Here is a 20581-nt window from a genome sequence, read left to right on the forward strand (position 1 = left end):
TTTAAGTTGAAAATCTTCATTCTCATCTACTCCTATTATCCGTAGGTTTGGTCTTCTCATTGTGTCCTGGATTTCCTGGATGTTTTGAGTTAGGATCTTTTTGCATTTTGCATTTTCTTTGATTGTTGTGTCAGTGTTTTCTATGGAATCTTCAGCACCTGAGATTCTCTCTACTATTTCTTGTATTCTGTTAGTGATGCTTGCATCTATGATTTCTGATTTCTTTCCTAGGATTCCATCTCCAGAGTTGTCTCTCTTTGGGTTTTCTTTATTGTTTCCACTTCCCTTTTTAGGTCTTGGATGGTTTTGTTCATTTCCATCACCTGTTTGGATGTGTTTTCCTGTAATTCTTTAAGGGATTTTTGCTTTTCCTCTTTAAGGTCTTCTACATGTTTAACAGTGTTTCCCTATAATTCTTTGAGGGATTTTTGTGCTTCGTCTTTAAGGGCTTCTAACTGTTTAGCAGTGTTGTCCTGTATTTCTTTAAGTGAGTTATTAATGCCCTTCTTAAATCCTCTACTAGCATCATGAGATATGATTTTAAATCTGAATATTGCTTTTCGGGTGTGTTTGGACATCCAGGACTTGCTCTGGTGGGTGTACTGGGTTCTGATGATGCTGAATGGTCTTGGTTTCTGTTATTAAGAGTCTTTTATTTGCCTTTTGTCATCTGGTAATCTCTGGTGTTTGATGTTCTAGCTTTCTCTGGCTTGAGCTTGTTACTCCTGTGATTCTGTTAGCCTCTGTTAGCCTCCTGGGAGTCCAACTCTCTCCTGGGTCCCAGTGGTCAAGTCACTCTGTGCAGGCAAGCTCTCCTCTTGCAGGGAAGGTGCTCAGATATCTGGAGATCAGGTCCACCTCTTGCCTGAAATTAAAAGCCCAAAGGGACCCTGTCCAAGAATCTCTGTTGCTTCTGTGGCCCAAGTGCTTTCCTGTGTGGACTGGTCTCTGAAAGACCTGGGATACAAGATGGTGCTTTCACCTGAGTCCCATGGTCAGAGCCCTCTCTGAAGGCTGACTCTCCTCTGTAATCCTAAGATTCTGGGCATGCTAGGGCACCTGTGGCATGGACAGTCCTCTGGGGACAGTGGGACTGTCAGCTGAGTTCGCGCCCAAGTTTCTTTCTTTTTTTTTCTTAAAGACAGTGTCCTGCTATGTAACTCAGAGCTGATTTTGAACTCATAATTCTCTTGCTCCAGCCTCTGGATTGTTGCGAATGCAACATGTGCCAGCGCATCCACATAGCAGTATCCTACATGAAATTTATCATTTAAATCATAAACTGTACAATTCAGTAGCATTAGGCACACCATCAAGTGAAACATTCCTATCATCCATTTCCACAAGGTTTTAATCAACTCTAACATAAACACTATATGATTCTGTACTTATATTCCTTCATCCAAGCCCTAGATAGCTGTGAATCTGTTTTCTCTATCCGAATTTGACTAAGTACTCCAAGGAATGGAATCTTAGAATATTTATCTTGTTATCTATCGAACTTATTTTACTTAGCAAACTGTCTTCAAGTTTCAGGTATCTTATATATTAGAATTAAATTCACTTTTAAGGCTTACTAGAGTTTTCTTGTGTTTAGAAACTACATTTTGTTTATCCAATTATATGATAAGGACCAGTTGGGTTTCCATCTTTGTGCTATTGTGAATAATAACTTTTTAGATGCTGGAGTAGAAGTATCTATTTTAATTCCCTCTTCCATTCTTCGGGGTATATTTTTAAAAGTCAAATTTTTTGATCATATGACGATTTTTTAAAATGTTGTAAAGAACCATAAAATGATTTTCCACAGTGTTATCTCAACTCTCCTTCTCAGCAACAATGCACAAGACTTCCAATTTGTAGACAAACTCTCCAATATTTTTTCATATTTATTTGTTATAGCCACCCAAGGGGTGTACTATGATATCTCATCATGGGAAGGCTTTTGGTTTTATGCATATATGTCCTGGAGGGTATTTAGCCCAGGGCAGTGTGCATACTAACTACACACTACCTTGATTAACGATAGCCTCAGCCCTTTTCCTTGTAGCTTTGATTTATATTTATCTAGTGATGAATGACACTTAGCATCTTCTAAAATGTTTAATTTGTTTTCTTAAGACTGTTTCCATTCTTATGCTTTAAGTTAAATATTCTGATCATTTCCATTCTCTACAAAATATACAGTACTTTTCTTTCCATTCTAATTAAAGAAAATTTCCTTGCCTTTTAGGACTTATCTTAGTTAGGATTCAGGCTCCATTTGTTTCATGCACATTTCTTCTACTAAGAGAAGTGAGACTATACATCCTTGGGAGAGTATGCATTATAGATCTTTGGTTCCTAGTACAACACAAAGCATAATATTGCAAACAAATATAGTTTGGTTAACTAACTTAATACGTCAATCAACGTATTTACTGTTATAAAAAGAAAAATGAACAAAAGTGGCTAAAACATTATTTTTTTGTTTTGTAATCTCAAATCCCTAGGCATCGTTGCATGGAACTTTTCTTTTGTCATGTTTTATGCTAGTGTTTTGCTATAGTATAGCAAACAAACTAGATATGCAAACAGACTAGAATTAATTGAGTCCTATATGGAGAATACACATGGTAGAGCATATCAGTTGAATGAGGCAACCAGAAAAGCATAATGGAAGCAGGGAGACCAGTTAGAAGTTGGCATAGCACTGGTAATAGTTTTCATCTATAAAATCATAGCAATGGATACCATGAGAAGTGGTTGGATTTTCAGGATATAGTAGGAAATGATAAAAAGGTAATTTCTTCTTTGAGATTTTAGGGAAAAATTCAGGCCTGAATGTCTATACCTTTTATTAAAAACATAAATTCAGGTATACTTTATCATTATGACAAAATTAAAAGTAACATTTGACAATAAGTGAACATCATTTTTCAACATTAAAAACAGAAATATTGTTTGCCAAAGTATTGTTGTTATTTATAGCTGTTTATCTTTGGACTACCTTAATATATTATCAAGCGAAATCCTAGCAGTTATCTATTTAAAAAAAAAACCTTCCAATAGGGTTGCAGACCCCTTTAGCTCCTTGGGTACTTTCTCTAGCTCCTCCATCGGGGGTCCTGTGATCCATCCAATAGCTGACTGTGAGCATCCACTTCTGTGTTTGCTAGGCCCTGGCATAGCCTCACAAGAGACAGCTATATCTGGGTCCTTTCAGCAAAATCTTGCTAGTATATGCAATCGTGTCAGCTTGTGTCTCTAGCTGCATATGTATCAGAAGATGGTCTAATCGGCCATCAGTGGAAAGAGAGGCCCATTGGCCTTGCAAACTTTATATGCCTCAGAACAGGGGAACACCAGGGCCAAGAAGTGGGAGTGGGTGGGTAGGGGAGTGGGTGAGGAAGGGTATGGGGGACTTTTGGGATAGCATTTGAAATGTAAATGAAGAAAATACCTAATAAATTTAAAAAAACCTTTAAAAAGACCACATGAAAAATTAAAATTTACACAATATATTTTTTACAATGTTTAAATCAAAGAATTGATAACAGTGTTGGCTTGAATGGAGTTAGTTGTCAAAGACTAAAAACAGGTTAATAGCTTTGGAAGGAACAACCCCTATGGATTTACATATATTCTGTTTGCATATGTGAGGCTACCTTGTCATTATTTCACAGCATGATGAAGGCAATGGAACAATAAAATTATGCAAGCACATACATCTGATTTTTCAACATCTATAGAATTTATACCTTTGAATTTTTTTTGACAAAGCCTAACTCTCTTCCTTTTCTTTTTCCTGCTTCTACTTCCCTATGGTATTCTATGTCACCCATTAAATTGATCACACATTTTAAGGTATATTATCACTCTATATAAGAATAATGCTTATTATAGCCACCTATATTGTTTAACAATCCTCATAATGCCACTACCGGTTCTCCATTTTATTATACAAACATTTAGACAAGGACAAAGAACAAAAATCTAAGCTGGTAAAATGCTATGGATCATTTCAGCCAGACGTGGTATAGACAAGTAGGACTATGTGAATAAAGGTTTAAAATTGAGAAATATATTCACCAGACATAAGTACTACTTCCCCCACTCTATTCTTCTATTGTTGTTTATTTTGTTTTGTGTTGAGACAGTGTCTCTCTATATAACCCTAGCTGTCCTGAAACTGACTATTTGTGGACCAGACTGGCCTTGGACTCACAGAAAACCACTTATCTCTCCTTCCTGAGTGGCAGACTTAAAGGAATATACCACTATACACAGCTTTCTCTCTATTCTTTAGAAAACTTGGTGATTAAAGTGTTTCTTCAGTACAGAACCAGAAGGTTTTATGATAAAACCACTGCTGGCTTTGGATCCAGGTTTCCCCAAGTGGTACCAGTTTGCTGAGAGTTCTTTTTGTGTTCAATGTTTTATTATTATTATTATTAAAAAATTCATGTTTATGTTTTCTTTCCTGATGCTTTATGGAATTAATTCTATAAATTTTCAGCCAGAGAAACAACTGTCATATTGTATTATTCACTAATCCTCAGCTCATCTACGATCCTTTGGAGGTAGCTTTTTTTATATATAAATTCTGTTAGACATCAAGATTCTTAGTTTTTAATTTACAGAAAATATTCCAAGTCTTGGCCCTCTAACTTCTCAAGAAAACTGACTTTGTAGTTTGGCCATGTTTTCTTCATTCTCCCATGTCATTTTTTTTTTCCAGTTCACAAATACAGATAAGATTAGCATGCTTCAAATCTACCAGCCAGTAGAGAAAGATCCAACTTTTACCTTTCCACTGAGAAACTCTTTTTCAGCTTATGCATTTTTTGAAAGCAACATATTTCAAGGGCATGGGATATAATCACTAATTTTGTTGGTGATGAATGAGGCTAAGCATTGTAAAGATTTCTTTTGTTATTTTGCAGCATGCACAGTAAAAAGAAACGATGACTAAGAGTACGTGGAATATGAGTTAGATAAATAGCACTAAGGTCCTTAATAATATAAGCTATTTTAAAGAATGTCTTTAGATGACTGTTGCCTCTATAAATAAATAACCACTCCTAAAACCCCACAAAACCTGTATTTTATAAAAGACTGTTTTATCAGCATTTACACATTTATGAAAGTAATCAAATTTCTATATGTTTGATAACAACAACTAGTATTAACAGAGACAAGCAAGAGACAAGTGGGAATAACTGAACACCGATTTGAAGTTTTTCTTCCCAATGGCACTACCCCACTACATGGCGAGTATTTTAGCTACTTTCTCACTCCGACTTGTTCCACAGTCTTAGAACATTAAGATTCAGACATGCACATATTCACGCAACGTTGGCTTCTGAAAATAGCCTCTGAGTTTTGATATACAAAGGATTGGAAGAGGATTTCTAAGAAATTCTCACAATCGCTTTGAAACTGCTAAAAGACTGCATTTACTTAAAAATTTCTCTAAAACAATATCTTATTTTTGAACTTAATTTCTTATTTTTAGATTTTTTAACTTTTTATGTGTAGGAGTTTTGCCTGCATGTGGGTCTGTATAGTACATGCTTTGTGCCCTCTGTTGTCAGAAGAGCATACAGGATCCTCTGGAGCTGGAGGTAGGGAGAGTTGCAAGCCACCACGTGATGCTCAGAACCAAAATTTGCTGCTCTGGAAGAGCAGCAAGCTGCCGTGCTTCTTAACCACTGAGCTATCTTTCCAGCCTACCCCAAACAGTAACTTGTAAACATTTTTGTTTACAGAACAGTGCAATCAGGGCAATTAGGTTTTTTCTCTGTCTCAACCAACTAGAGCATAGTAAGTGAACCAACAGATTCAATGGACCAATGGATTGACATTACTTTTCAAATTTATTTTGACCATTTATCCCAGTGGAATTATCTAGAATATTTTTATTATTTATTTATTTATTTTTTTTGTCAGTCAAAAGCAGGGTACCTTTATTAGAGTAGAAATAAATGTACTATTGTAGTTTTTCTGGACATGGATTTATTATTATTATTTTGAATTAATTTATTTTGTACACTCCATATTCCATCCCCCCCCGCCCCCCCGTAAGAGACCTGGGAGGTAAGTGACTCTTAGGAATCAAAGGGAGGGACCTTAGATGAAATGCTCAACAGTAGGTGGAGGGAACTTATGGAGCCCACCTCCAGCAGGAAGACAGGACATGAAATGAGGGATGGGGTTGCCATACCACAGTCACATCTCTGACTCATAGTTGTTCCTGTCTGAAAGAATTACAGGGATGGAAATGGAGAGGAGCCTGAGGAAAAGAAGGTCCAGTGACAGGCCCAAAGTGGGATCCAGTTCAAGAGGAGATCTCAAGGCCTGACACTATTACTGAGGCTATGGACCACTCACAAAAAGGGACCTAGCATGACTGCCCTCTGAAAGACTCACAAACAGCTGAAAGAGTCAGATGCAGATATTTGCACCCAACCAATGAACAGAAGCTGCTGACTCCTGTTGTTGAATGAGGAAACGCTGAAAGAAGCAGAGGAGAGGAAAAGGGCGATTCTGTAGGACCAGCAGTCTTAATTAATCTGGACCCCCAATATCTCTCAAACATTTTTTAATTTTAATCATTTATTTATGTATTTATTTGTTGTATGTGTATATGCACATACAAAGCTAGTAGTGCTCAGTTGTCAATATCAAGCTATGAAGTATTTAGTATCATTTATGTGTGAGATATTGTATACCAAATTTCCTGAAGTTTAAGACATAATTGCAAGGGAAGAGCTCTGAGGTTATTAAAATGTTTACAAAATTAAAGTAGTGAGGGTGCTCAGAATATTAGAAAGCGAGTTATTGAGACCTTTGCTGTCCCTAAAATCTATTCCGAAGCACCTTTCAGAAAGTGTGTGTGTGTGTGTGTGTGTGTGTGTGTGTGTGTGTAATTATGAAATCCCTTCCTAGTCACGACTGTGCACTTTTCTTAGGCATTTGGTTTCCTAGAACTGGCCACAACATATAAAGAGCAAGTAAATTGTCACCCTCCTCCCGCTTTTATTTTCTTCCTTTAATTGAAAATTATAGTCTTGAATTAAACCACATACTGTATAAGTCTGCCTTAGATTTCACACAGGGCTTGTAGAAAACATTGCTTCTTCTTCTTATTTATTTATTTATTTATTTGATATTTTCTTTATATACATATCAAATACTATCCCCATTGCTTCTTATCTAGCAGCACTCTGTAATAACATCTCAGTGGATTGTAAGCCAGAGCTGAGCACAGTTAAAACACTTTTTTTTTCAAGGATGAACCCAAAACAATCAGACATGTCACTTTAAAATGCCAATTACACCCCCTATGATGTGTTTTCACTTCATATTAGCAGATCTATGTATTAAAATTTCTCACAGAAATGTGGACATTAAAAAAGAAGCCACCTTGGTGTCAAAACCCTTCTATTTTAAAATGTTAACAGCAAAAATAAGAAACCATTTCTGTGACTATTCTTATAATTCTATGAATTCCAGGTCTATTTACAATAAGCAACCAAGGCAGACCATATATATCCTACTAAAAACACTTTATAGAGACTTTTTTTTTTTTTTTTGTTTTTTTTTTTTGTTTTTCGAGACAGGGTTTCTCTTTATAGCTCTGGCTGTCCTGGAGCTCACTTTGTAGACCAGGCTGGCCTCGAACTCAGAAATCCGCCTGCCTCTGCCTCCCGAGTGCTGGGATTAAAGGTGTGCGCCACCACGCCCGGCTATAGAGACTTTCAAGTGTCTTTCTGGCACTTAAATGCTACTAACAAGATTAACAAGCGGGTCTGGGAAGTATTAGCATGTTTATAAGGTGGTCTGTTAAGGTTGTTCACTTCTCTGACATTGCCCTGGAAATGAACCACAAAGTGACTATTAATAACTCCCTCTCTTCCCCATCTCAATTTATAAGTTCGTATACACACATAAATAAAATATTCACAGTTCCCATCTAGTAATTGCAGCTCTGAAGATATTTTCCTATTGACTTTTGTTGCACCTGCACATCTTAAACTTTCCATACTCTATCTACAATTCACTGTAACCTGTTATTTGATGCTTTTTATTATTTTTTCCATCACAGAAAACTTCCTATAGCATCGATGGAAGAATGGAATAAATGTAATTAATCTAGCCCTATATGTGATAAAATACTTATATTTTTAGATTAGCATGGGGTGATTACATATTGAGATTTTTTTTATTAACCTTTGGGAGACACATATATCCCTTATCTTCAGAAACATATTACTTGTGCTAGATAGATGGCTCTCTGAGTAATATCACTTGCTATATAGCCATGAGGACCTGAGTTCAAATCCCTGGTACCAATATAAAAAGCTGACATGGCCATACACTCCCAAGACTCTGGTGCTCTGGAGGGACAAAGATAGGAGGATCTGGAATTCGCTGGCTGTCAGTTTCAGGTTCAGTAAAATGTGACAGCAGATGCTGGCGAGGATGTGGAGAAAGAGGAACACTCCTCCATTGTTGGTGGGATTGCAAGCTTGTACAACCACTCTGGAAATCAGCCTGGCGGTTCCTCAGAAAATTGGACATAGTACTACCGGAGGATCCAGCAATACGTCTTCTGGGCATATATCCAGAAGATGTACCAACCGGTAAGAAGGACACATGCTTCACTATGTTCATAGCAGCCTTATTTATAATAGCCAGAAGCTGGAAAGAACCCAGATGCCCCTCAACAGAGGAATGGATACAGAAATTATGGTACATTTACACAATGGAGTACTACTCAACTATTAAAAAGAATGAATTTATGAAATTCCTAGCCAAATGGATGGACCTGGAGGGCATCATCTTGAGTGAGGTAACACAATCACAAAGGAACTCACACAATATATATTCACTGATAAGTGGATATTAGCCCAAAACTTAGGATACCCAAGATACAAGGTACAATTTGCTAAACGCATGAAACTCAAGAAGAATAAAGACCAAAGTGTGGACACTATGCCCCTTCTTAGAATTGGGAACAAAACACCCATGGAAGGAGTTACAGAGACAAAGTTTGGAGCTGTGATGAAAGGATGGACCATCTAGAGACTGCCATATCCAGGGATCCATCCCATAATCAGCTTCCAAACGCTGACACCATTGCATACACTAGCAAGATTTTGCTGAAAGGACCCAGATATAGCTGTCTCTTGTGAGACTATGCCGGGGCCTAGCAAACACAGAAGTGGATGCTCACAGTCAGCTATTGGATGGATCACAGGTCCCCCTATGGAGGAGCTAGAAAAAGTACCCAAGGAGCTAAAGGGATCTGCAACCCTATAGTTGGAACAACATGATGAACTAACCAGTACCCTGGAGCTCTTGTCTCTAGCTGCATATGTATCGAAAGATGGCCTATTCGGCCATCACTGGAAAGAGAGGCCCATTGGACTTGCAAACTTTATATGCCCCAATACAGGGGAATGCCAGGGCCAAAAGAATGGGAATGGGTGGGTAGGGAAGTGGGGGTGTATGGGGGACTTTTGGGATAGCATTGGAAATGTAATTGAGGAAAATACGTAATAAAAAATATTAAAAATTTAAAAAAATGTCTCTCTCAAGAATTTAAGGGGGGATGACAAGGAAAGACCCCTGACATCCTCCTTTGGCCTTTTTTATGCACCTGTTTGTATAGCACCCTACATATGCATCACACACATGCACACACACCATGATTGTTGTTCCATATTTCTTGATAAATTTTTGTTATTATATAAAAAGTACTTTTCATCCATGAGATTCTCCATGAGTAACACACAGAGTAACACACAACTCAATGGTAGGAACATTATGACTATGCTTGGTCCCAGGCCATACACATTTGCCTTGTAGAAAAATTTGACCAGAACTTGACTTTATTTGGTCTTGGAAGTGGAAATGGTGTGAATTTCAAAGATAAGATCAAAAGTAGAGTTGTTCAAATAGACTTACACTTTAGAATGTAAAGTGAAATTCAGTCTGGGATATCTAATAGGTTCCTGTCTTAGCCCTAATCTCAGGAAAGCTCTGAAAGAAGTAGTAGGATATAACTCAAAAGTCCTTTGCTTTTTTTCCAGTGTAAGTGCACACCAGAATGCTCATATTAGGGCTGACAATGTTTTTTCTCCCTCTTTTGTTACCCGAAGCTACAAAAAGTAACGGATGATCTTCACAAGATAGTAGTGATAGAAGAACCTAATTTTGTAGGTAAATCCAAAGAAAAAACCAGCAGCATACAAAGGGCTAATAGGTTTTTAGGGGAGATGTACAAGGTGGCAGTCTCCCAAGAGTCAGTTTCCAACCTCTAGTACTGAAAGTTGAAAGGTACAGAAAGAACAGGCATGCAGCAATAGCGAAGCTGATTCTAAATATCACATTTCTACCAATTATTAATCTTTTCTAAGAAATTAAATTATTTTTACTCCAGTTGTTTCTTCATTATCAAATATTGACAAGTTGTAATAAGGATTCAAAATAAACAGAACTAACTGCTTCATTGTATAGATCAAGGCCCTAGTCAACCATTCAGCACACAGTAAGTGCATATTAACTTGGATTTTCTTTTTGGGTAGAAAATTTGATAGACCATGACTATGAAAAAATATTTTTACAGAAAGTTTTCTATGAAGAAAAAGTGGCCAACAGGGAAAACAAAATTTCATTGTAAGCCAACAAAGAAACAAGTAAAAAATTCCACTTTACACTGACTCTTTGACATCCAGTGGCTTTGGGGACCAAGATGGATGTGAAGAAGCTGAGAAAGAAAAACAGAAAAAAAAAACAAACAACAAAAAACAAAAACAAAACAAAACAAAAAAACTATTGAAAGTTTAAGGAAAAGCACCCAAGCCTCACAGTTTCATTCACCCACTAGTTAATGACATCACAAAAGACCTGATCATTTGTGAACACTGACAGGGAGATAAACTTCATGCTTTTCAGACTACTGAGAAAAGTTTTTCTCTTTTGTACAAGGATTTCAAGATGTGCAATATGATAGCACTGATTTATACTATGCTTTAATATTAATTTTAAGGAGAAAGGTATACACATATGTGGAGTATGAGGAAGGAGGAGAGAGAGGGTGAAAGATGAATACATACCCTTGGCTACACCTCACCCACTCCACCTCCTAGAATGGCAGAGGGGTGGAGTGAATAGGATTTGAAGTTTTCCTGCTGAGAAGCGGACATTTTCTGTATCCAGGTCAGTGTTCAAAGGCCTAATGCTCTAAGAAAATTATCTGAAGGAGAGAGGCAGTTCAGGGTTATTAAGTTATTTTAAAATGTTGTCTGCTCTGCTGCCGACCTTTGTGAGGGGAACAGGATGCTCCTTCCCAGGGGGACAGGCTAAGAGGCAATTAGAGAAGCCTAGGAGAAGCTTGGGAATGTTTGAGAATTTGCACATAGCTCAAACTGGATGGGAACTCTTAAAATTAAAATAAACTCATTTGATCATGGCTATATTTGGGACCTAAAAAATTCCAAATATGTAGCTCATCCTGGCTGTATCTCTGAGCATTTCCTCAAAACTCTAATCCTAGCTATGTTTTACAAATCTCTTGGACCGCAATTTAGTTTGAACAGAGATAAGAAAAGCCACTCACAGTTTCTTAGTGATATATTTATTATACTATAGATTACAATTAAAGTTTTGAAAGGCCTGCACACATGTTTTAACTGTAGTTTTTTACAGCATAATAAGAAATATATTACTTATAAATATAAATTATTTTTGAAGCACTATATATGAAGACTATTTTGGCATCCTCCTATAAAACAAAACTTTATACTCTGTGACATTGGCTTAAGGCTCTGGTTAAACTCCCAGTTCCCAAAGTAGATCCTACATACAATGTTCAACGAAGCAGACTGTATCATAAATGTGAAGAATCACTGATTACTGGGAAAGAGAAGAGACCTAATAAATAGTATTTAGCAAAAACAAAAGACTAATTTTTTTTCAAATAAAGCCAGGGAGGGTTCAGAGAGATCTCAGTAATTACTTCTACTCCCTTAGTTTTTCTTTTTGTTGGTTCTTTGAGAATATATCATAGGGGCCTTAATTGTATTTACCTCTCCTCACTTTTAGACTCATTCCTCCATTCTTACCCATGGAACTTTGCTTCTCCCCCCTCCTCCCCCTTTCCCCCCTCCTCCCCCTCCTTCCCCTCCTCCCCCTCCTCCCCCTCCTCCCCCTCCTCCCACTCCTCCCCCTCCTCCCCCTCCTCCCCCTTCTCCCCCTCCTCCTGTTTTTGCTTCTTCTCATAAAATATACTCTATGTTGCTCATATATTCCTGAATGTGTGTCTTTCATTGAATATTGTCAACCCAGCAGGTGTCATAACCTTAAAGAAAATAGAGTCTACCATTCTGAGCCAGTATCAGTTAAAAGTTCCTTAGCTATGGGTAAGATGTTGTTCCTATCACCTTCTCCATGCTATTTCCTTATGTTTAGGGGGAAACTCAGGCTCAGAGGTACTGAGTGAAATGACCAATCATACTATTAGATAAAGAAAGACAAAGATGGAATTCCAGTTTGGGTAGTGCTAGGAATAGAATTGAGGAATTTACACATGCAGGAATTCACGTTTTTACATGTGCAAATCAGATGTATATGTTAAGTATCATTTCCTATAAGCCAAGCCACATGAGACAAGAGGAATTCAACAACAGTTCTAGTATAGGAGGATGGAAATGTGACAGAGCTGTACAAAGGACACTTGATGTTCTTATGGAGGGCCCAGGTTTCGTTTTCATCACTTAAATTGAAGCTTGCTCTCTTATGACCTCTACAACAATCGGCATAAACAGTACACAAACATACATAAATTGTGTGTATGTGTTCATACACATAAAATAAAATAGTTAAAAAATAGCAACAAGGTTTTAAACTGAAAATGGTTTTTAAATAGTAGAGTTTCTGTCTAAAGGGTATAAGAGATGTATTCAGTTCATGAATACAAATTGATACAGAGGTGAATGAGATTTAGTTTAGTAGAAGAGCTCTTGCCTAGGCACTGGGCCCCCTGTTCAGCATGGGGGAAAATGTTTCCTAAGTGTGAGAAGGTAGAAAAAGTCAGGAAGGTGAAAAGCACAACTGGTATATGTTTATTCATTTCATTCCTTCTTTAAAATATTTGCCAAGAATGTGCTGTGACAAAATACACTAGAAAAAATACTACAGTATATATTCTTGTGGGGCCTGTTATTTAAGTTACAATTATATAACCTAGCTTATAAAACTATGAGAAAGGGATGGAAAGAATATTTCATTGATTTATGAGACACAGAAGATACCAGTGTCTATCCCAGTGAACTCTGCAAAATCAAAGGCCAGAACCAATATTCTGCATAGAAATTTGGTATCTTATTAACTTTCTTTGAGTTAATTTCTTAACCTGAGTTGTTTTCAGGCTTATATCAATTAAGTGTTACTGATTATTCCTTTACTGTAGTTTCAGAGCTTAATGAGACTCTGTTAATGTGACCTTTGGAGCCATCAAATTGTGGAGGAGAAAGCACAACAAAGAAGACTGACCTCTGGGTTATCTTTGTGTACTGGCTTTGAAAAGTCAGAGCATCAGGGTTTTGACAGTGATGTTAGCTATAGTTACTTACCAGTATTCTCAAAGAATATTCTGTTTTATATTTATTTCAAATCATCATTGGTGCTAAATTGTTAAGTAAAAGCTTTAATATCACTTGTCCTTTCCATCCTGATTAGATTGATGGTATAATAAGAATCTTCAAGAGTGTTATGAAGATTCATTTTCACTCCTCGAGATAACTGTCACAAACAATTTCTATTTCAAAGCCAACATTCATAGTATGAGTTAATATCAGGACTGGAAATGACCTATAATATCTCGTGGCTCTGTCTCTGGATGATTGGAAAAATCAAGCTCCCCATCCCCAAATCAACATGATTAAAAAAAATACTCAGAGAGCTCGTTATGTTTATACAGAGAAGGGAATGAGATCTTACGTCCCTTGGGGCACCTTTTCTTAACTTTCCCACTACATAATGTCAGCTGCTAAAAGTTGCTTTGAAGGAAAATATATACAAAAGGAAATATACCAGAAACAGCATAAAACTGTACACTGCACGATGTGTTGATAGTCTATAACTAGCTTTGCTAGGATTCCACTAATGTACAAATGAAATGTCAGAATATTAGTTGTGGTTCTTAGGATAGAAAGATAAGAGTGAGAAAAAGAGGAATGTCGTCCAAGTCAGTACAAGAACACTGGCATCTTATCTAGGCATCAGTTGATCAACTCTTTTTCAGCAGAGCTACCCACTGTAAACCAACCAATATGGAGATATTTCACATGATAAATCTTGTAGACAGCCAACCACCACTTTTTCTGTGTATAGATCCTCATACTGAAATTGAAATCAGTAATCCAAAGAGGGAAACAACCCAAAACTCAAGCTAGAGCAACTCCTGGCATGACTAAACTGGAGCATGGATGGTAGAGAAATATGTTTTAAACTCAGGGGGCATTGAAAACCTGAAAATCAGTGTTGGAATTAGGAACCAATGTGCTACAGTATAAGAGAAAGGCATTGCCATGATTCAAAGGCTACTGCAGTTAAGGGGTGTTAATCCTGAAATCAGAGTATGGTCTATAAACTAAACTAGAAGGTTCACTGACAAGATACAGAACACCACCACCAAGAGATAGGTCTAGGTAGATGGCCCCAATTTCATATAGAAAATTAGATGTGCACACTTATAGAGCTATGGTAATAACAGACCATAGAAGACTGGAGAGTCAGAACCCAAAGCAGTAATTTTATCAGGCATAGCAGTGCTGAGAGACGTTGAGTAAAATAAATGTTGACTTTAACTAACACTTTCTAACACTTTTTTTTTTTTTTTTGCTAAGCATGAACCAATTAGAAAGTTTTGAGCAACTTAGATATGATGAATGCCTGGAATTGAGAGTGGTAAAAGACTAGATCATGGTCACACATATTTGCATTTGCATGAGTCAGGGAGCACGCACGTGTACACACACACACACACTCACACAAACACACTTGCCAACGGGAAGAGATCAAAAGTCATTTGAACATAAGTTCCTCTGTGTGCATTACATGCTATTTTTAAAAAGTTGAACATTTAGTTTCCCCAGAACCCCATTTTTACTTCATGAGGTCTTCATGAAGTACCTCAGAAATGTTTAGAAAATAACCTGGCACAATGTATTATTGCTGATGGAGTCAGCAGGTTTGTTACTGGGTTTTATTAGTAGATTCATCCCAATATTTAGCAACCACAGCGTCTTTTAAGGAGGAAAATGACCAGCTTGTCTAAAAAGCCAATCTTTCCTAAGGGACAGCTGGCAGAAATTTAAGGTGAAGCAGTTCATCTGGTAATACGGAAAAGTAGCAGAAAATCAGCCCTCAGCTAGAACTAATCCATGTAGAACAGGTTATGACCTCAATTGGTTGCTCCATTTCTGTACCAATGGGAGACAGTAAATAGCATTTACATTCTTCATGAGTGAGTGGAGACTAGAGATGGTGCTAACAAATTTAATAACCAATATCTGGGCTGTCTACTCATGCTATCCCAGGGAAAATATTACAGAGCTGGAAAAGGTCCAGGGAAAAACAGCCAAAATGATCAAGGGGAAAGCTTATCTTCCATTCAAGGACAGACTAAAAGACTAAAAAGGATTAGTAATTCTCAAAGCAGGAAGATGGAAAGAGAAAACATTAGTCAGGGAATGTGAGATTAAAATCCGTAGTGAGTAAATATAAATGTCTTCATGGACTTTGAAACTATTTAGCTAGGGCCAGTTGTTGAGGTCAAGGGATATAGACTGAAAAGAAAGTAAAACATCATTGATTTATAGAGAATTCAGCATACCCGCAGGAGTCACAAGACTGAAGCAACATGTGGCAAAAGTTTTACATAGCTTTGGATAAACTTCACTGGCAGTCATTTTCCAATTCATTATTAGCAACTGGACATGATGCACCTTAATTTTTTGAGATTAATATTACTAAGTTAACTAATAAACTAGACAAACAAAGAGGAAATACCACTCATGCCTCTATATGGGATAGAGCCCTGGGCTAGTTGCTCTGTTAGTCTGATTCAGGGCAATATTTCTTATGCTTCTATTATGGCATCTATTTTGGAACATCCTGCATGAAACTTTGGGATTCCTAAATTCTTCTGACAGTCCAGAACACAGACGAATAATTTTCTACCTCATTAAGTAAGCAAGAGAGTCCTAGTTCTTGGCTCTGTTTGGTTTACCCATATGGGAGTATGAAACATAAAAAGGTGAAAGAAATCCTAGCAGAACACAGCAGCTGGTTAAAGGCTATTATACTGAAAATTTCATGAGTTTGACAGTAGGCCAAACAAGTACAAAATGGCAGAGAGTAGAAAAAGCAGTGGTAACAGGTTGAACAATGTTGGGTTCTATTTTTTCAGTGGCAATGAAAGCTGTGATCAAATAACCTGATAGAGGTGCTGGCAGAAATGCGAGCCTCAAGGGAAAGGGAATATGAAAGTTCTAACAACGATGGACACTATCAATAATAAACTAGACAAAAATGCAGGCAGAAGTATGAAAATGGAGCTTCATAGTGTCATATGAAAAGCTGATGTCAAGGCATACATAAATACTGTCAGATTTCCAGTCCACAACAAAAATATTGTTAATGTCTTCACATCTCAAGAATGAATGCCTAACTCAACTATCTCATGGATCTTATACTATTGGTATACAAACTGCTATTTGGTAAGTAAACTTCTTGTTATTTGGATAACCTGTCACTGAAAATGCAAAGTTTTTAAGCACTAAAAAAATGGCTGAGGTTTGCCAGTGGGGATTTGTGATAGCAAGAATAGCTGCAAAACACCATCTTCTAGGCCCAACATGGCCACAGCAACCACGAACTCACAGCAGGTACCTTTACTGACATCAGGTCTGCATTGGACTGGACTTGATTACAGACTTCTATGGACTGAAAAGGGTCTCATGCTACCATCCCCAAACCCACTGCTGAATAAATTCTGGCTACTGACAAATTCTGGGATGGGAAAGTCATTTTCTTCAGTTGTGTACCTACTGATTAGCCTTCTAGGATTCCATAGAAAGTTCTAAACTCAGGGTCAAAAAGATGTCTCTGGTTAACCTCATTGTGTCATGAAACAAAAAAACCACGAATATGGGAAAGAAATTTGTACAGAAGAAGGAAGTTGTGATAAGAGTGGGGAAGAAGAATCAGAATATTTTATTTACATGGCTGAAATTGTCAAAAGGACAAAATTAATTAAATAAAAAGACTCTCAAAGACAACCAAGATGAGAATTAGGAACTAGTCGACTTATTTTCAAATCATTGTTAATTTTATTGCTAGTTTCTAACCAATAAAGCATCTCTGATTATGAATGTTATTTGTCAGTACAAAAAGTCCACTGAACCTTATACTTAAAAATAATTCACTTTAACTGTGGGGTGCTCAATTCTAATAGGAAGATATATATCACCCCCTAAGGCTAAGTTATCATTGCAGAAGAAGTGGGGTGGATCTAAGGTTCAAAGAGCCATAAGTAGTAGACATCCACAGTGAAGCAATATTAGCTGGGCATGATGCACCCTGGCATGGAATGGGGAAGGAGTCATGAAGTTCCAGCCATCTGAGAGTCTATTGGCAATTGATGGCTGTTATAGAAGAGAGAATCAGTTTTCTTCAGGGATGTGACCCCAGAGAGGCCTCTTATACTTCAGTAGATGGTTCTACAACCATGTATATATAGGAAGTATTATGTGGTCTGAAAGGCTTTAAAAACAAAGCACATGAAGTTGGGAGGAAAAAGAGATTGATAGGGGAGCAATTGAAGCTGAGGGATTGGGAAATGGATTTGGTTAAAACATACTACACCTGTGTATGAAATTCTTAGACAATAAAAAGAATTTGAAATAATGATTTGCTTTAAAATATAGTTGTGAATAATAAAATACAAATGTAATTTAACTTTTATTAATTGTATAATTTGTGATGTTTCTTTTTAGCATGCTACAGCTTAATATTTTAGATTTCTATTTGATAAATCTTATAATCTTTAATTTTAGGTAATTTATTAATGTAGGATACTGTTCTTTAGAATGTTTTAGAGATGCCAGTGGAAATGAGGTAGTGATCATTCTTGAAACTGATCATATCAGAGGCACTTAACACCTGCATAACTCACCTTTCCACTAATTTCTTCCTATCTACTGTTTTAGCTCTTTAACCATTGAACCAGGAAGAATTTGGATCTTAAAAATTATCTAGAGAAAACATAGTGGGTTGAAACATGATATCTGAAGTTCAAGTTTAAATAAAAAAGAATCATACACATGTAAAAGTACCTTTAAAACAATAATGGCTTATTTAGAACCTGGGCATATAGTTTAGTGTTTATGTGCTTGTCTAGTATGTATACGTCCTTGGATTTCCATTTTTAGCATTCTCAGAAACCAAGCAGCTAGAAGCCCAACTAATGAAACTAAGTTAGCATGTGTTGGTGAGTTAAATGATGAATTTGAAACTAAAAATAAAATTTTTGAAAATAAGTTCAGATTTTAGTATTCTGACTTTAACATGTCCATCAAATGACTCAACTCATTGATTCTGATAGCTGAAAAGGTTCTTTTATATTATTTAAATTAGCACTGTATTTTATAAATGAGAAGCTAAGGTTTGTATAGGTTGATGATCTGCCCATGACCACATATCTAAGTATTATCAGAGCCAGGGTTAGAATTTGTGTTTTCATGACCACAGTCATCCTTTAGTGTGTAAACCAGTACTAGGTAAATAGGATATGGACTTGTACGGAGAAACAGCAGAGACTAACTTATTGCAAAGTAGGGGATATTCCATCATTTTAAAGTTGTCTATTTTAAATTGTGAATGGCTGAATTAATGTCCACTGTCATTTAGCAAACTACAGGGATGCCTTTTATTAGATTCAACACTAGAGCAATGGTTCTCAACCTTCCTAATGCTGAGACCCTTTAATACAGTTCTGCTTCCTGTAGTGAATATCATTAGTAAAATTATTTTTGTTGCTATCCCATAGTTTCTTATTTTTATTCTGCTATGAATTATAATGTAAATATCTGATATTTAGAACATTTGATATGTGACCCCAGTGACGACCCACAGGTTGAGAACCACCTCCCTCAGTTGAGAAGCACAAAGGAGAGAATAGTAGAAATTTGTGTGGGACTTTTAATGAACCCTACACAGTCATTCAGAGAATCATTGCATCATAGTGGCTTTCAGATGGTTCGAAACCATCGTGCACAAAGGTAGAAAAAGAGGCTTTATTGTACCTCATAATGGAAATGGATAAAACTGAGAGTTTTACTGGAACTACTGAGTCTTTAGTATCTTAATCTGAAATGAAATCTGTACTGAGAAAGACACTGATATAGGAAATTACTATAAAGACCCCATAAAACACACACACCCGTTTAAATCTATGTATTGTTGAGTAAAATATGTACCTTAAATTGGTGTTGAAAATATGCAATTTTGAATCATGAAATGAATGAATGCAATATAAAAATAATAAAAGTGTTTTGAAAAAGAAGAAAACTTAAAAGTAGGATTAAAACATATAAAAGGAGTTTTTTTTTTAAAGTTCAAAGAAATTACTTTTGGGAAAATTTAATAAAATAAAAGTTAAACCATATTTCTGAAGAACATGCCTTGCTTTGGAGAGCCCCTATAGTTCCTTCATCCTCTTTTTTTTTTTTTTTTTTTTTTTGAGTTAACAAAATAGAGGCATGAAATCACATTTCTTGAGAACGGAAGTAATGAAGATCTAGGACTGCAGTGATTGCTTTGGAACTGAATTATGAAGAATTGATGGGTTGGAAGAATAAAAACAGACTTGATGAGAGATGGCAGGCTGAATAACTGGGAAAACAGTTAATATTTGTATCCAGATTCATGCCAAAAAAAAAAAGTTCAAAAACATTAGTTGCTACTAAAGACTATTTCATAAACGCTGTTCCTTCTAAGTGTTGTTGGGTGAGCCAATTCAAAGTTAGACTTAAGTTAGATTCTTGCATGATTGATGAGAGACTGTTAAAGCATCATAATAACTCAATATCCTTTCTTCTCCGTGTCAAGGCAATATATCATAATTTATGTTTCATAGAACATCTATCCTTTGACTCTTTTCCTTTGATTGTCACAAATGGTCCCAGAAAAAAAGAGTTCCACTCTGAAGCTATTATTAGGTAACTAAGTCAAAGAGCTATATGTTGAGAATGAGCACCTCAGCTCCACAAATTCTGGACTGTCTGCCTCCTATGGGTTATATGACACGTAATCCACTTCAACCGTTTGTGTAAGTATCACTTGATAGACCTTTCACCTCTGAAGAATAAGAGATGCAGAAACACCTACAAAAATAATATTTTCCTGTCAATTATTCACTCCCACTATCAATGATTTTACTGGATATTTTTGCCCTACTGTAAAAATTCTGCTCACCCTCCAAAACACACCATATATGCTGCATAAAATGTATTGTTCATAAAAGTGA

General features: G+C 36.6%; 1 protein-coding gene across 3 annotated transcripts in view; it reads right to left on the minus strand.

Moving 5' to 3' along the window:
• Positions 1 to 20581, minus strand: part of Dmd (dystrophin) — a 2436643-nt gene that overhangs the window by 218604 nt on the left and 2197458 nt on the right. The gene's annotated exons all lie outside the window — the stretch shown is intronic.

This window comes from Mus caroli, unplaced genomic scaffold (genome assembly GCF_978045245.1).
Source record: "Mus caroli unplaced genomic scaffold, Mus_caroli_1 scaffold_5, whole genome shotgun sequence".
NCBI classification, from domain to species: Eukaryota; Metazoa; Chordata; class Mammalia; order Rodentia; family Muridae; genus Mus; species Mus caroli.